The sequence below is a fragment of the Pectinophora gossypiella genome, chromosome 22 (genome assembly GCF_024362695.1).
Source record: "Pectinophora gossypiella chromosome 22, ilPecGoss1.1, whole genome shotgun sequence".
NCBI lineage: Eukaryota > Metazoa > Arthropoda > Insecta > Lepidoptera > Gelechiidae > Pectinophora > Pectinophora gossypiella.
In genome coordinates, this window is record NC_065425.1 from 7,897,190 (window position 1) to 7,911,927 (window position 14,738).

General features: G+C 36.7%; 1 non-coding gene across 1 annotated transcript; it reads left to right on the forward strand.

The window, feature by feature from the left end:
- Positions 1–1,257: 1,257 nt before the first annotated feature.
- Positions 1,258–1,375, forward strand: LOC126377297 (U5 spliceosomal RNA). The gene has a single exon (XR_007567839.1). It is a non-coding gene; the product is annotated as a U5 spliceosomal RNA (small nuclear RNA).
- Positions 1,376–14,738: the final 13,363 nt, after the last annotated feature.

The following is a 14,738-nucleotide window of genomic DNA, read 5'->3' on the forward strand; positions in this document are numbered from 1 at the left end:
ATGGTGGCACCCACGGCAAAAACGCGACGGTCTGGTTTTGATACTTGTATTAAATTGTCATAAATATGATAAACGACAAAGACCTCGGAATTCCATTTGCAATGATCCGGACACACTATTTTTGCCTCATCTATCCTAATTAACATAGCATAAGCTCACGAGTATATCCCAATAGGGGTAGTCAGACGTAGATGAACTAAGTACCTACACCTCACTGAGCTTTCTGTTAGACCAACGTCATAGGTGGTGAGTCGTATCGCCGCCGTCTAGAATCGTCCAGCCAACTCTTATAAGTCTTTAAAATATGCTCGGTCGTGTTAAGCACTCCAGACTTGGCATTTATTTGGAAAACACTTTCTTCTTTCTTGAAACATGTTCGCCATGCATAATGTAAACTCGTTTTACTTATTTTATATAAGTAAGTATCAAATCTGTTCTATCCTAGTGAGTCCCTCTAACGAAGCGCTCCCCTAGCTAAGGGCCAAGTTTACTGTTTCTTTATTCCATTATAATATACGATTTAAACGTAATGTCAATGCTATCCGGTCGAAGTCGAACTGCCGTGAACAATGCGCGAATGAACATTTGAAATAAGAACGCAATTAGCACTTAATTGCTTTTGACCTGTCAGTTTTTATTATTACTTACAACACAAAACGTAGTAAAACTGTATGGATCAGCATTACTCTATTAGGTATTAAAATTATAATGAGTCACTGTGGTCCTGTGTTACACCGGTTTGCTTTCAAAACGGGGAGCGCCGGTTCGAATCCCGGTACCTGACTTGCACCAATGAGTTATTGATTTATCTCAAATGCAGTGCAATAACACAGTGTGCTTTTGATTTTGATTTTGATTTTGTGCTCGACCATTATAGACGGCCATACGGCTTAACACCTATCACGTTGGTCTAACAGAAAGCTCGGTGAGGTATGAGTACTTAGTTCATCTTGCATCTACCCCAATTGGGATATAGTCATGAACTTATGTTATGATGATGATGATGATGTTATGTTTGTAAAATTATAATGACTGACAGACAACTTAGCGCTTTATATTTCGGTCAACAAAGGGTTAAGATTAGAGTACTACTGCACAATGCTCTAAAGAAATACTGAAGGGGTCAGAACAAATTATTATTTCAAGATATTTGTTAAAAACCGCTAGATGTCGCTGTCGCGAATTTTACAATTTCTACAACGCGGTGTTAAGATTGTCTCGCGTTTCAACATAAGAGGCCCGAATTAAAAATGTTAGTAACTCTGGTTTCCCTTCAAAACGTATAAATCTTTCGCCTTTTACTAAAGATTTCCTTGGAGGGGAACACTCAAATGAGTCTAATGATACTTTTTGAAATCCTCCTAATGGGGAGGACTAATATAAAACTGAACATATTTAATTCGCCCGAGTTATTCATTCATTTTAAAATTGTCAGTTGTCAATCATCCGTCCCATTCCTTTTTGACGGATAAGAGAATGACGGGTATAACTCAAAATAAAATTAAGAAGTGTTTGCAGGAATCGAGACCATAGCTTATTTATGCTATGGCCATAGCCTCTTGAAGACAATATTATCTAAGTACCTATGAAAAAGGTGTATTTATACGCATAGTGTATTTATTTAAAGCTGTATTTTACTGATAAAGCAAGTGCAGGTTTTCTTTTATACCTAATGTTATAATATAAAAGTATATTATTATGTAGAGAATGCAGAAATCGTTTTATGATAATAATATCATACAGCTTTTTCATACGTACTTAGATAATATTCTCTTCAAGAGGCTATGGCCATATAATTAATAAGCTATGGTCTCGATTCCTGCAGACACTTCTTAATTTTATTTTGAGTTATACACAGGCGCAAAACTCTTTTTTCGAATAAAATGGAAATCTGTCTATCAATAACATGTTGCGAAAACCAACACCTCAGATTATTATAATATAATAATCAGCAGTGGGGCACGCCCAGATATCACGTATCAAATCACAATTTGGATGTAGACAGATCGCTTCCCGATAAGTTGATGGATGATTCACATAACCTGTTATAATACTTAATATACTTACAAATAATAAGTCAATGTTTTTATTTTTAAATTGTTGAAGGAGGTATGTAAATATGCTTTGTTATTGTAAAATGTAAATGACAGACTTTTCGTGATTTTCTAGAATGAATCATGTAAATAATCCATAGGTAAATAAAACTACGATAATTTAAAATAGGTCCAATGTCATAAATCAGAAATCAGAAATCAGAATCATTTATTCAACGTAATTATCATGGATAAACTTGTTGAAGGTCAATGTAACATTTTTGAATTTACGTCATTTCGCAAGGTGTTATGGCTGAGGAGAAGAAATGACAAGAAACTGCAACAGCAACACATCTTTTAATAAAATACTAGCTATGAGGAACATACTTTTATTTCTATTTTTTTTATTATTATTTATTTCTTCCGTAAGTAAGTAGTTGTTATCTTCTGAACTCACGTAGGTCCTCTGGATGTACTTAATTACAAAATAAAATGTAATTTGGATCGCCGCCGGTTCGAACCCTGGTGCAGGACTTGCACCAGTGAGTTATTAATTTATTTTAAGTGCAGTTTACACTAACACAGTTGGGTTGACCATTATAAACGGCAATACGACTCACCAGCTTTTACTTTATTTTGGTCTAACAGAAAGGTCGGTGAAGTGTGGGTACTTAGATCATCTTGCGGTGGATCTACCTCTGACTACCCCAACTGGAGTATAGTTGTGGCGTTCTGGGGGGTTAAAATGGCCACATCGAAGCAATTCATCTAAGAAGACATGTTTGCATTGCGCACTTACTTTTATTTGCGCAAATTGCAATATTGCTTTCTTAGATGAATTGCTTCGATGTGGCCATTTTAACCCCCCTGTTATGTAATTTGGTGGAGATTATTAAAAAAAGTTTATTGGCAACAGACTTCAAATCTAATTAATGAATAAATAATCTACTTATCTCTTTCATTGTCATCTCACTATTCCCACCCAACAAAATCAATTTGCAGCAGTTACGAGAATCACCTAGTTAGCTCCCTTGTTTTCATTATGTTGTCGAATCTCGCTCGTGTCACCCGACCTCCCCTAAACAATTTTTGTTTCGTTTGTTTATTGGAAATTATTTCTTCAGGCCACCGCCTCCATAGATAGTTATCTTTATGGATAAATGTTAATAGATAGACGTCAACTAAGTTTTTATAGACTTATTGTAGATTTATAAAAGATTTGTAGGAGCATTGAGAGCTATCGCTATCGACCCACTAGGGTCGATTAATTGTTTCAAATATTTTGTCCTCTCAGACGACGCCCTGACCCGAGGTTCGCGCCCAACAGGGCACCCTCAGGCCTGTTGTCTTAAATGTTGTACCGGGTGAGAGCTTTCAGCGCTCCCCATTTGTCCGGCCAAGTAGTTAATGCCACCTGCGACAAATCTACAATAAGTCACGTTAAGAAAAAAAGGTCATGATTATTTTAAGACAACGGAAGTTGGTACAATCCATGATTTGCTGTTTTGCCCATCGTGATGAAGGCTCTATTACACTACACAATTTCTCGAGGCCGATGCGTCGGATATGTAGGCATATTTCAGTACGGCGAAATCGGCTCCATTTCTCCTGTCCTTGCCCTTACACCGCCTCATACCGAGAACACGAATTTCTTGTTTACTTTTTAGAGCGCGATTATTCTTTTTTTTGAGTTTTTTCTGACTGCTCACCGTGAGAACGTTATCATCAAAAACCGCTAAAGTGTTTATAATAAGGAAAAACTTCAGTGAGCTGTTTTTTATCCCCCTTGGCATAATAGCGAGTAATCAGTGCCCTATTAGATTAAAACGTTATTTTCTGAAAGTGGCGCGTGGCTTGCATGCGTTCCCGCCAAAATTTGACAGCTAAATAAACATGGCTACCGATAGCAAATCTTTATTAATATTATATCAGTAAGTAAATACATTGTTCTTTCGTTGATTGCGTAAATATAATTTTTGTAATTGGTCTGTTTCCTTCCCTATTATTTTATAGGGTGCTTTGCTGTGCAATCACTAGCTTGCGTTTAACTTTAGGGGAGTTTATCTTGTGCAAACATGAGTTGGAAGCTTTGATTTTAGTAATAGGGTATTTGAGTGGGTCAAAGATAAGTTATGAAATGCTAATCTAGAAATAGAAGCCCGTCTAAGATGATTAAAAAAGAATCTAATTTAACTTTTCGACTTATTTTCGAATTTTATTTATGAATTGAGTATGAAGTGTACGACGTTTGACCGCTTTTGTTCTAGCTTTTATTGATGACGTCACAGGACAGTATTTCCATGCAAACTCCAAAGATAATTTTCGTTTGACGTTTCGTTAAAAGTATCTCATTTGACTAGGTTGTCAAGTAGCCTATTAAGTAAATTACCCTTATAAAGTGAACAAAGCTTAGATTGACTAAATAAAAGTATGATGAGTTTCTGATAAGCGATATGAATTTATAAGATTATATAAAACGAAATGATATTCGGTTAATTTAGTACCTAATTGGGTAAAAAAACTCACTAATAATAATATTCAGCTTACATGGATTCCTATACACCCCATCTAATTTTATTTTAAGTTATACCTGTAATTTTCTCACCCGCTGAAAAAGGAAGGAACGGGTAATCAACGGGTATAAAATTTATGGAACACATAAATTTTAGGCAGAAATTTAAATAACGCATCTAAAATTTTATATTGGTTAATAACCTGGCATAATTAAGTTGACAACACACGTTAAACGGGTTGCATATGAGCGAGATGTATATTTTATTCGCCCGGGTTATTCATTCATTTTAAAATTAACAGTTGTCAATCAATCGTCCCTTTCCTTTTCGGCGGATAAGAAAACGACGAAGGATGTGTCTGCAGGAATCGGAGACGTGGGACTCTATTTGAACTCTACAATTTTCGAAATTAAATACATTCCGTTTTTCACAATACCTTACATTATTTTGTATGGTTTGATAAATTAAACTGATAGTGAAATTGCAAGATCACATAACGATTAAATGGGTAATTAAACAATAAATTAGGTAATAAATGGTAACACTGATAACGGTTCAGTACTTAAAGCTCTATTGATTTTGTAGATCCTCAGTTTAATATTATAGTTAATCGATTATATTAGTGGTAGTAAAAATGATAGGGAAATTATTTTTATTCTGTGTCGTTATAGTTGGGGTACGTATTCAAATACATTATTTAGGTTATGTAATATCCCCTTAGGACATCCCTTCTTGGTAGATATTAAATAAACATCATCATCTTTGCTAATTGAAGAGCCACGTTCTTGGGGGTCAAAAAGGCCACACCAAAGCACCACCAGGGGGGTTAAAATGGCCACAACGAAGCAATTCATCTAAGAAAGCAATATTGCAATTTGACATTTGCGCAGATAAAAGTAAGTGCGCAATGCAAACAAATGTCAAATAGCAATATTGCTTTCTTAGATAAATTGCTTCGATGTGGCTATATTAACCCCCCTGAAAGCAATATTGCAATTTGATATTTGCGCATATAAAAGTAAGTGCGCAATGCAAACAAATGTCAAATAGCAATATTTTTTTTTAAAGAATTGCTTTGATATGGCCTTTTTAACCCCCCTTGTCGGTGTAGAATTTTCAATGCTACTTTTTAGGGAAAAATAGGGCAGTGGTTTCCCTCTAGCGGAAGCAGAAAATTAGTAATAAGTACAGCTGACCAAATTTAAATTAAGTATATTTTTAAAACTACCGATATTTGTGCACGGTTTTTGTTATGTATCTTCTAAATTATGTTTCTATTTATACATAGGCACATATATAAACTTCCCCTTCCCCATTGGCGGGGACTGCTGCTCCAATGTATCGTCTTAATTACATTTTTTATTTTCAAATAAAATAACTGATTTTCTCCCTTTATTTACAGGTGAACAGCCAATATATACTATCAGGATCTCCAGCTTGCGGTTGCAGCCCTCCCCCCTGTTCCTGTGGTGCCCCCATGTTAGCCCCTCCGTGCGCCTGCAATGCCCCAGCATTATCCTTCCCTTGTTCCTGCAATGCCCCACTTTTGGCTCCACAGTGTCCTACAGCTGTAGCACCAACCTGCCCCTGCAATGCGTCCCCATGCGGATGCAATAAAGTTCTGGAATCTTTACTTGCTTTGATGGCACCTGCTGCGGCCCCAGTATTATCAGCTCCTTGTGCTAGTCAGGTTTCAGCCCCAGCATTGCCAAGTGCTTTGGCTTCGTTAATTTTGTCTAGAGGTGCTTGTGGTGCGCCGAAAGCATCCTGTGGTTGTGCTAAAGCACCGGTGCTGAGCACTCAGGTGCTGAGCACTCCGGTGCTGAGCACTCCGGTGCTTAGCGCCCCGATGCCGCCCCCTAGATGCGCTTGCGTTCAAGAGTTGTCAATCCCAGCATTGCCCATAGGATGTACTAACCCGTTCCTCCCGGCGGCGTCCCCAGTTTCGGCCCTAGCGCCACAAGTGGTATCGCCGCTTCTGCCACCAGTATGTCCTTGTGAAAACAGATGCTTGTACTTAAGAAAGATACCTATTCCTCCTCCTTGTTTGTAGGTAATAGTTGATTTAGTTGTGTTTCTGATATTAAGTATTGACTAGAGTATCCAAAATTCCACGAAATCCCAGCATTAACCGGAATTTTGAGCACTCTAGTGCTGTGTTTGTTTTAAATAAAATAATCATGTGATATATTTTTGTGTTTTTGTTCTCAACATTTTAACATAAAACGATTGTTATAGCACATAATAACGGGTTCTTACCGCGTTTAAATGGGGATATGAGACTCCCGATATTTCGACACTGTTGCAAGTGCCATGATCACGGGATGACTGATGAGATTGGAGTGGAGTAAGTAGATCCATAATTTTCTACGGGCAGACATATCTGTCTACCCTCTTTCTTTGCCGCTTGTTTATGTTTTTGATATCGGAATGTTCGGAACCATCTGAACTCGCACTAAACTCACTACGACTTCTTAAACATTATCTAAAACATTCTTAAGTCTTTACGAATCGAACCAACTACCTGCGTTAATCTACGAATTACAACCGACCTATCTCCGCTTATTGCCTAACTATAACATTCTTACTTCTTGTAATAATTAATAGTTATTAAATTATTGCGTAATTAATGCTTATATATAATGAAAGAGTTTGTAGATAAATAGTAGGTAAGTTCATTATATACGACATTTTTGTAATAGACATGTAATATGATAACTAAAAATATTGTTACGAGAGAATGGTGAAAAAATTCCTAGTAAGTATATATATTCCATGTTTCATAGGTCTGTGTCACTATAAAATTAATATTTCAAGTAGTGATAGCTTGCTGAAGTTTTACAAAAAAGTAGTCACACCAAAAAATAATTTAAAAAATGTGGTTCCACGCCTTGTTTTTCCTTGTGCTACATATTCTTTATGTAGAGGTATGTGTGTTTTATTTACTTACATAAAAAATAACAAAAACAGCCTACATACGTTCCACTGCTGGGCACAGGCCTCCCCTCAATCAACCGGAGGGGGTATGGAGCATACTTCACCACGCTGCTCCACTGCTGGTTGGCTCCGAAGCACGGAATCATCTTCCTTTTGCGGACGATCAGGTGATTCAAGCCTGCAATGTCTTTATCAAACACAAGACATTCTTACAGTGATTTCAACAATATCCCCATCGGGAATCGAATCTGGACCTCCAGATCGGGAGCTTAACGCTCTAACCACTAGACTACGGAGGCTATGTGTGTGTGTATATGTTTATGTGTGTGTGTGTTTATGTGTGTGTGTGTATGTGTGTGTGTATGAGTGTGTATGTGTGTGTGTGTGTGTGTGTGTGTGTGTGTGTGTGTGTGTGTGTGTGTGTGTGTGTGTGTGTGTGTGGGTATGTGTGTGTGTGTGTGTGTGTGTGTGTGTGTGTGTGTGTGTGTGTGTGTTTGTGTGTGTGTTTATTTACTTAGCGATGCAAAAAGTTACCTCAGCAACTAATGGTGCAATCAGTTTATGGATGGTGTCTGTTCATATCTGTTATATATCTTTCAAATTCAAATATGTAGGTATTTTTCTTTTTCTTATCTATGTTTATTAAATCTCTTCTAATAGGGCGCGAGCCTACTACTATTTACCGGACACTAATCGTAGAAACCACGTGATATTAATTATCTATGATTCGGCTTTTTGGCGGGAAACGGGAACGGGACAGTTGCTTTCTTCATTGAATAATCTAAATAATTAATACGAAGTGGTGTTTTGTGGTTGATGATCGCATTAAGTTAGTCGGAAGACATTCGCGAGTGTTATTATATTGGAGTATTCAATAAACAAAGTGTATCTGCCTATTTTCGCTTCGTGTCAAGAAGCCGCTTCATAACTCGAAAGTTTATGCGGACTTTCGAGTTAATTCGTTTGAGGTTCGGAGTAGGAGTCTACTCCGAGGGTGGGGGCTTAGGTTTCATCATCATCACCTTTCATCATTTCATTAATCATCAAGAAAAAAAATACGTAAGACATGGCTGTATGGGCATAGTTCCCTTTGCCTTACCCTTCGGGGAAAACCAAAACAAAAAAAAATATCTATGATTCAAACAACAACAAGAAAACATAGCTGGCGAGAAGTGGGCGTATATACCTCCTCTGTCTACTCTTTTGGGGATACAGGCGTGATGCTCTTGTTTTTGTCTTCCGTTAAATTTAATGGCATTAATTACGATTTTTTTTTTATTTAAAGTTAAGGCTCGCGTTTGCGCACAATCTCACATGATTGATAGTAAGTGACGATGATGCAGGTTTGATCACACTTACCCAGCAAATGTCTATTCACTCTAGCCTTGAAGACTCCCAGATTATAACGAATTGGAAAAACAGAAGACATTTATTTATTTCTGTGTACTTAATAAAGTTTATTTGATTTGATTTAACAACAATGGATTCAAATCTGCAACCTTCGTAATTAAATGCTACAGACCACTACTCTATCACTGTTTATTTACTATATCTATACACTGTAAATTATCTGCAAAATAAAACTGGTGAAAGGATGACAAGCTCCCATAACGCCATCATCATAATGTTATTTTTCTCTATTTTCCAGTACGTGTCATCGCAATGCATCTACGCGGCCAGCTCCTACCTGACGGAGTCCTGTCAAGCCCCCCCTCAATGCCAGCCCACACCCCCAGTGGCCTGCAACCCTACTCCCAATTGCCTATCAACATCCCCACCCCCAGTACCCAGCACTGTTACTGCAAAATGTCTGACAACGGCTGCATTACCCTACAGTACCGCACCTACTTACCTACCAACACTCCCACCCCCAGTAGCCAGCACTGTAACTCCTAAATGCCTGACAACGGCCTCAATACCCTACGGTACCGCTCCTACGTACCTACCAACAGCTTCTACCCCAGTAACATGTACCCCCACTCCTAATTACCTATCAGTCCCACCAGTGGTATATAGCCCCCCAGTGCCATATAGCCCCCCAGTTTACCCCGCACCAGCTGCTAGTCCTTGTGCCTGTGATGGACTAAAGTGCTTAATGTTTAAAGAAAAGATAAGCTGCATACCACCTCCGTTTATATAATTTACAATACTTTGAAGAAAATTAAATTAAATTGTTCAGGGCGATAGGAATGGGCATCCATCTTGAGTCGTATCAACAGGGGCTGCAAATTGTATTTGATTACTTATAGCTCTGTTCATTACTTAGTATGTATGTGAAAATTAAAAAAAATGTTTTGAGAAAACGATGTTTATTTTTTTTGTAAGCATTTTAGTTTCAACACCCTATGTAGTGTAATACATAGTTAGTTTAATAAATTAAACCAGGTTTCCAGGGTTCGAGTTCCATCGGAACATCTATTTAAGAAACTACCTTTCATAATTCAAGTTATTTTGACAACAGGTAGAGCATTAAAAGGACTCTACAAAGACAATTTTGATTCAAACAAATTCATTTTATTAAATCGCCAATAATAATTTAACTTAATTAATTTTAATTTAATTTCATGCGCATATTAATTTTACGCTATCGACCCACTATTTTCACTATTGACGCTCTTATCGTAATCGACCCGCTAGAGTCGATTAATTCTCTCAAATGTAATCCTCTCAGACGACGCCCTGAGCCGAGGTTCTCGCCCAAATGAGCACTCAGGCCTGTTATCTTTTTTATTCCGGGTGAGAGCCCTCAGCGCTCCCTTAATCCCACTTGCGACAAATCTACAATAAGTCACGTGAAAAAAATAATTAGCTATTGTAGCGCAAAACCAATGAATACTAAGTCGTAAGAAATACGAAGAAAAATAAAATTAAGGCAAAACATGCCCTTATCAGAAGCGTGATGATAAAAATCAAATCTATCTAAAGTAAGATTCCCTAAATAAAACGGTTATAAGATCACGTTTAATACCAGATACTGACACTCTATCTTGATTAAAAACGTTTCACAGATAAAATAAATATTATAAATGTTGTGATTAAACACTTCCTCTAGTTATTTCCTCTTAGATATCACACACATATAGCACACGCACACACACATAGGTATATAAGATAACATCTTTGGAGTAGGCAGAGACTACGGAATTCTACATAGTTACGTTCCTGACACGACACAGATGTGATTCAAACACAATGGATTGGAAAAACGGTTTTTTTTTGTGTTTTACAACATATTTATTGGTTGCTCAGGTAAGATCGTATTTCAAACTACTTTGTTTATTTACCATAATAATATACTTACATTGCCTTAAATAAGAGCTGGCGGGTTAGCCAAGTTGCAAACGATTTGACAATCGACAGTGGATATGTATGGAATTGAGATGTCACCTTATGTCAGTCCCATACATTTTTACCACTGTCATTGTGTAGTTAATGCCATGTGCGGCAAATCTACGATAAGTCACGTAAACAAAAAAAAAACTGTAGATTGTCATAATCTTTTGCAACTTGGCTAAGGCCTCTGGTGGAATATTGTGGTCCATCATATCCGTTTTCGGATTGGAATTTATCATTATCGAGTGAGTTGGCAACTTACCAGACCTCTATTCCACATAAAACTTTATGTTAAATAGTGTTTTTTGTTTGTGCATTTCAGACAAGTGCCCAGTATATCGTTTTAAAAACACCAAATAACTATGGTTATCAAAATCTGCCAACAAATACGTATCTGCCACAATTTAATAACTTACAAATTGGTGGTCCGAATCTACCCATATCAAACGTACTGGCTAATCAGCCATTAGACAAGCTGCTGTTAATAACCAACGCTATAAACGAGGCTCGATGTGGATGTAATCAGATACGTAATATTCTACAGAATGTGCCAATAAATAACTTGGCTTTAGCTTTGGCGAATAATGTAGCTGGATGCCAATGTAAAAGGAACAACATACAGATAACAAATATCCCACAAGCTAATATGCCAGTAGCTTACTCTTTGCCTAGAGTAGCTAATAACATTCAAGGACTTCAAAATCTACAGGTTCAAAGACTTAATCTGCCAATTGGCAATAATGTCCTGGGTGGAGTATTGCAAGTTACCACAAATCCACCCATAGCCAACTTGCCTGTAAGAGGATTCCAAACTTGTTTAAATCCAAATGCCGTTCAAATCCTGGGGAATAAACCCCTAAATTATCAGAACTCAGCTGGTGTCCAATATGTGAATAATATTTTACGGCAGCCCTACAATAATTTGGCTAACGTGCCAATCCAAAATTTAGCAAATGTACCAACGCAAAATATAAAAATTGTGCCAAAACAAAATTTAGTAAATGTGCCAAATAGCTTTGGCATAAATCAACAATTTAATAGCATAGCTACTCTACCAATCAATAATCAAAATATTTTAATTAGAAATACAGGAAGTCCGTCTATCAATAACTTTGCTACCTTGCCAGTTAATTACATACAAAGCCTACCAAACTACAACGTAATAAAAATACAAGGAAATAATTTAGGAAACTTTCCTTTAACTGATGTTAGGAAACTACGAATCAACCAACCCTTGAATAACGTTGCTAATCTCTTAAACAATAATGTACCGAATTTTGCATCAAATAATTTAGTTATACCAACAAATACTATAACAAACTCTCCATTGGCTAACGTAATCAATATGCGAATCAACCAGCCTCTCAATGATTTTGCTACTCGTTTAATTAGTAGTGTACCTAAGGCATCAAATAATTTAGTATTGCCAATGAATACTATAGCTGGACTTGCAATAAACAATAGAGGAATCACATCGAATGTTGTGGCTAATTCGCCAGTGAGATATGTGGCGACGCAGCCAAATGGTAACGGACGCTGTGGTTATGAGCAAGTGGCGTTGGCGTCGTCAGGAGTAAACAAAGTGGTGGCTAATGTGCCAGTGGTGCCTTTAAACAGTCTTGCCAACCTACCAGTTTACAATGGCATGCCAGTGATCAAAATGTCAGAAGCAGTCTACAAGTTGACCCCTGTAAAACAATGATAATTACAATTAATTCATTTGGTATCAAGCTAAAATACCTAAGTATACCTTATAGTCATAAAAATACTTTATCTTTGTAAATACATATACTTAACTATAATGATTTTTTTATTTTTTTTAAATATAAAATATAAATATCAAGGCAGTTGTTTCATTCATTACATAAATATATTGTATGTAATCAGATAGTGCAACTTTGCAGAAAGCACGTTCATTTGATAAGTCTTTGACTGTGCAATCATTTCGAATGATTAAAACAAGTTTTTGGTTGTAATTCAAGAAATAATGACGTGTGCTGTAAAAACAATATTTTTCTTGTGTTTATTATATTTATTGGTAAGTAAATACCTCCAGTGTATAACATCTTGTCTTCTATCGCGGTGGTAGTGCGATCGAAGACCAACCTCGGCAAACCTAGTGACAGGGTTATTATTGATGGCTTTGTATTCAGTAAGTATGTATTGAATAACTAGGGGGGGTTAAAAAGGCCACATCGAAGCAATTCATCTAAAAAAGCAATATTGCAATTTGACATTTGCGCATAGAAAACCAAAACTGCGCAATGCAAACAAATGTCAAATAGCAATATTGCTTTCATGTGACTTTTTAAACCCCGCAGATGGCTAGAAGTCAAAAGTAAAGTAAAAAAAAATAGCAAATTTTGCAGCTTAGTACATAAAATTGAGCAATAAATCCTTCTTTCAGGTGATACTAGCAAGAGCCACAGAAGATATTAATCTAAATGAAGAAAATGTAAATGCTGAAGATATAAAGAATATAGCTCAACTGAAATCTTTCATGGATTCTGCTAACTTGCCAAACGAGAAGGCTTCTATGCCATTGCGAAGTAGGTCCGTGAAGAGTTTAGTTAAGTTGTCGAAACGATTTAATTTAGGTAGATCAACTTAACAATTAATAATTATAATAAAGTAATGGAATAAATAGTGTTGCATTATTGTATGGTTTATTATAATTTACGATAAGTAATAATGTTAATTAAGAAAGTATGTAAGTATAATAGGTTTAGTACTAATAATAATAAAACGCTTTATTGCACAAAAAACAAGAAGTTTACAAGAGAAACTTGTTCTAAGGTGAGCAAAGGCGGCCTTATCGCTAAAAGCGATCCCTTCCAGACAACCTTTGGCAGAGGATATATTACACTTATACAGCTGCAGTGTAAAACGCAAAAAAGCAAAAAAAAATAACAACACATAAAACATAAACAGCCTATATACGTCCTTCTGCTGGGCTTGAAAAAAGATATATCTAAGTACTTATTACAGGTATGAAGTTCTGTATGTAAGTACAGAAAGTATTTTAGATCAAAATTACACGATTATAAAAATTTAAGATTAGAAATTACATAAGAACAAAAAGTTATTTGTTTCTCATAAAATGCATCCAAAAATAAAACCAACAATACGTTTTAGCGCTGTTCTTTAATTATTATTTTTTATATTTTTGAAATTTTATTATAGTTTTGATTCATCATCCTTTTACAAGTCAGTATTTAAAGTCATAATACTGAATGTCCTTTTAAAATCCAAATCCCATTATTTAATTATTGTGTCTGGAAATCTCAACCTGGGAAGATTAAGGCAACTCCACCTGGGCACCTACACGGGTGCCCTGCTGCTGGCGGACTGCTGTTGTTGCTGTTGAACGTTGGCGTAGTTTGCCATGACCTGGGCAATCTGCATCCAGGTACCAGGGTTCGACATCAGTTGCTGAACCTGTTGCTGATTCAAGTTACCACCCGCAGAACCGCCTCCAAACCCGGGACATGCATTCACCCCCGGAACATTCGAAAAGTTACCCACGTTACCGGAATTGGGGATGAAGTTTGTGAAGTTTGAAGGGATATAGTTGAACCCGGGAATGTTGTTCATCCCGGGAATGCTCGTGATCCCGGGGATGTTGTTAGTGACGTTACCCATGTTGCCAGGGCTGGGAATGTAGTTGGTCCAGTTGCCAATGTTAGCCATGGATTGCAAGTTGCTGAGGTTGAACTGGTTGCCATTATTGCCAGAGTTGGCTGAGGAATCTTCTGCTTCAGAGATGGACTATGGAAAAATAAACATTTCGATTTTTTCACGAATTTCTTTCAGTTTCATTGGTTATTAGGAAGGAAGCATTACAAGTAATGTAGGTAAGGTACGCTAGTATGTGACCTGTAATAAATTATTTAATTTTATCAAAATTTACATCTTTATATAT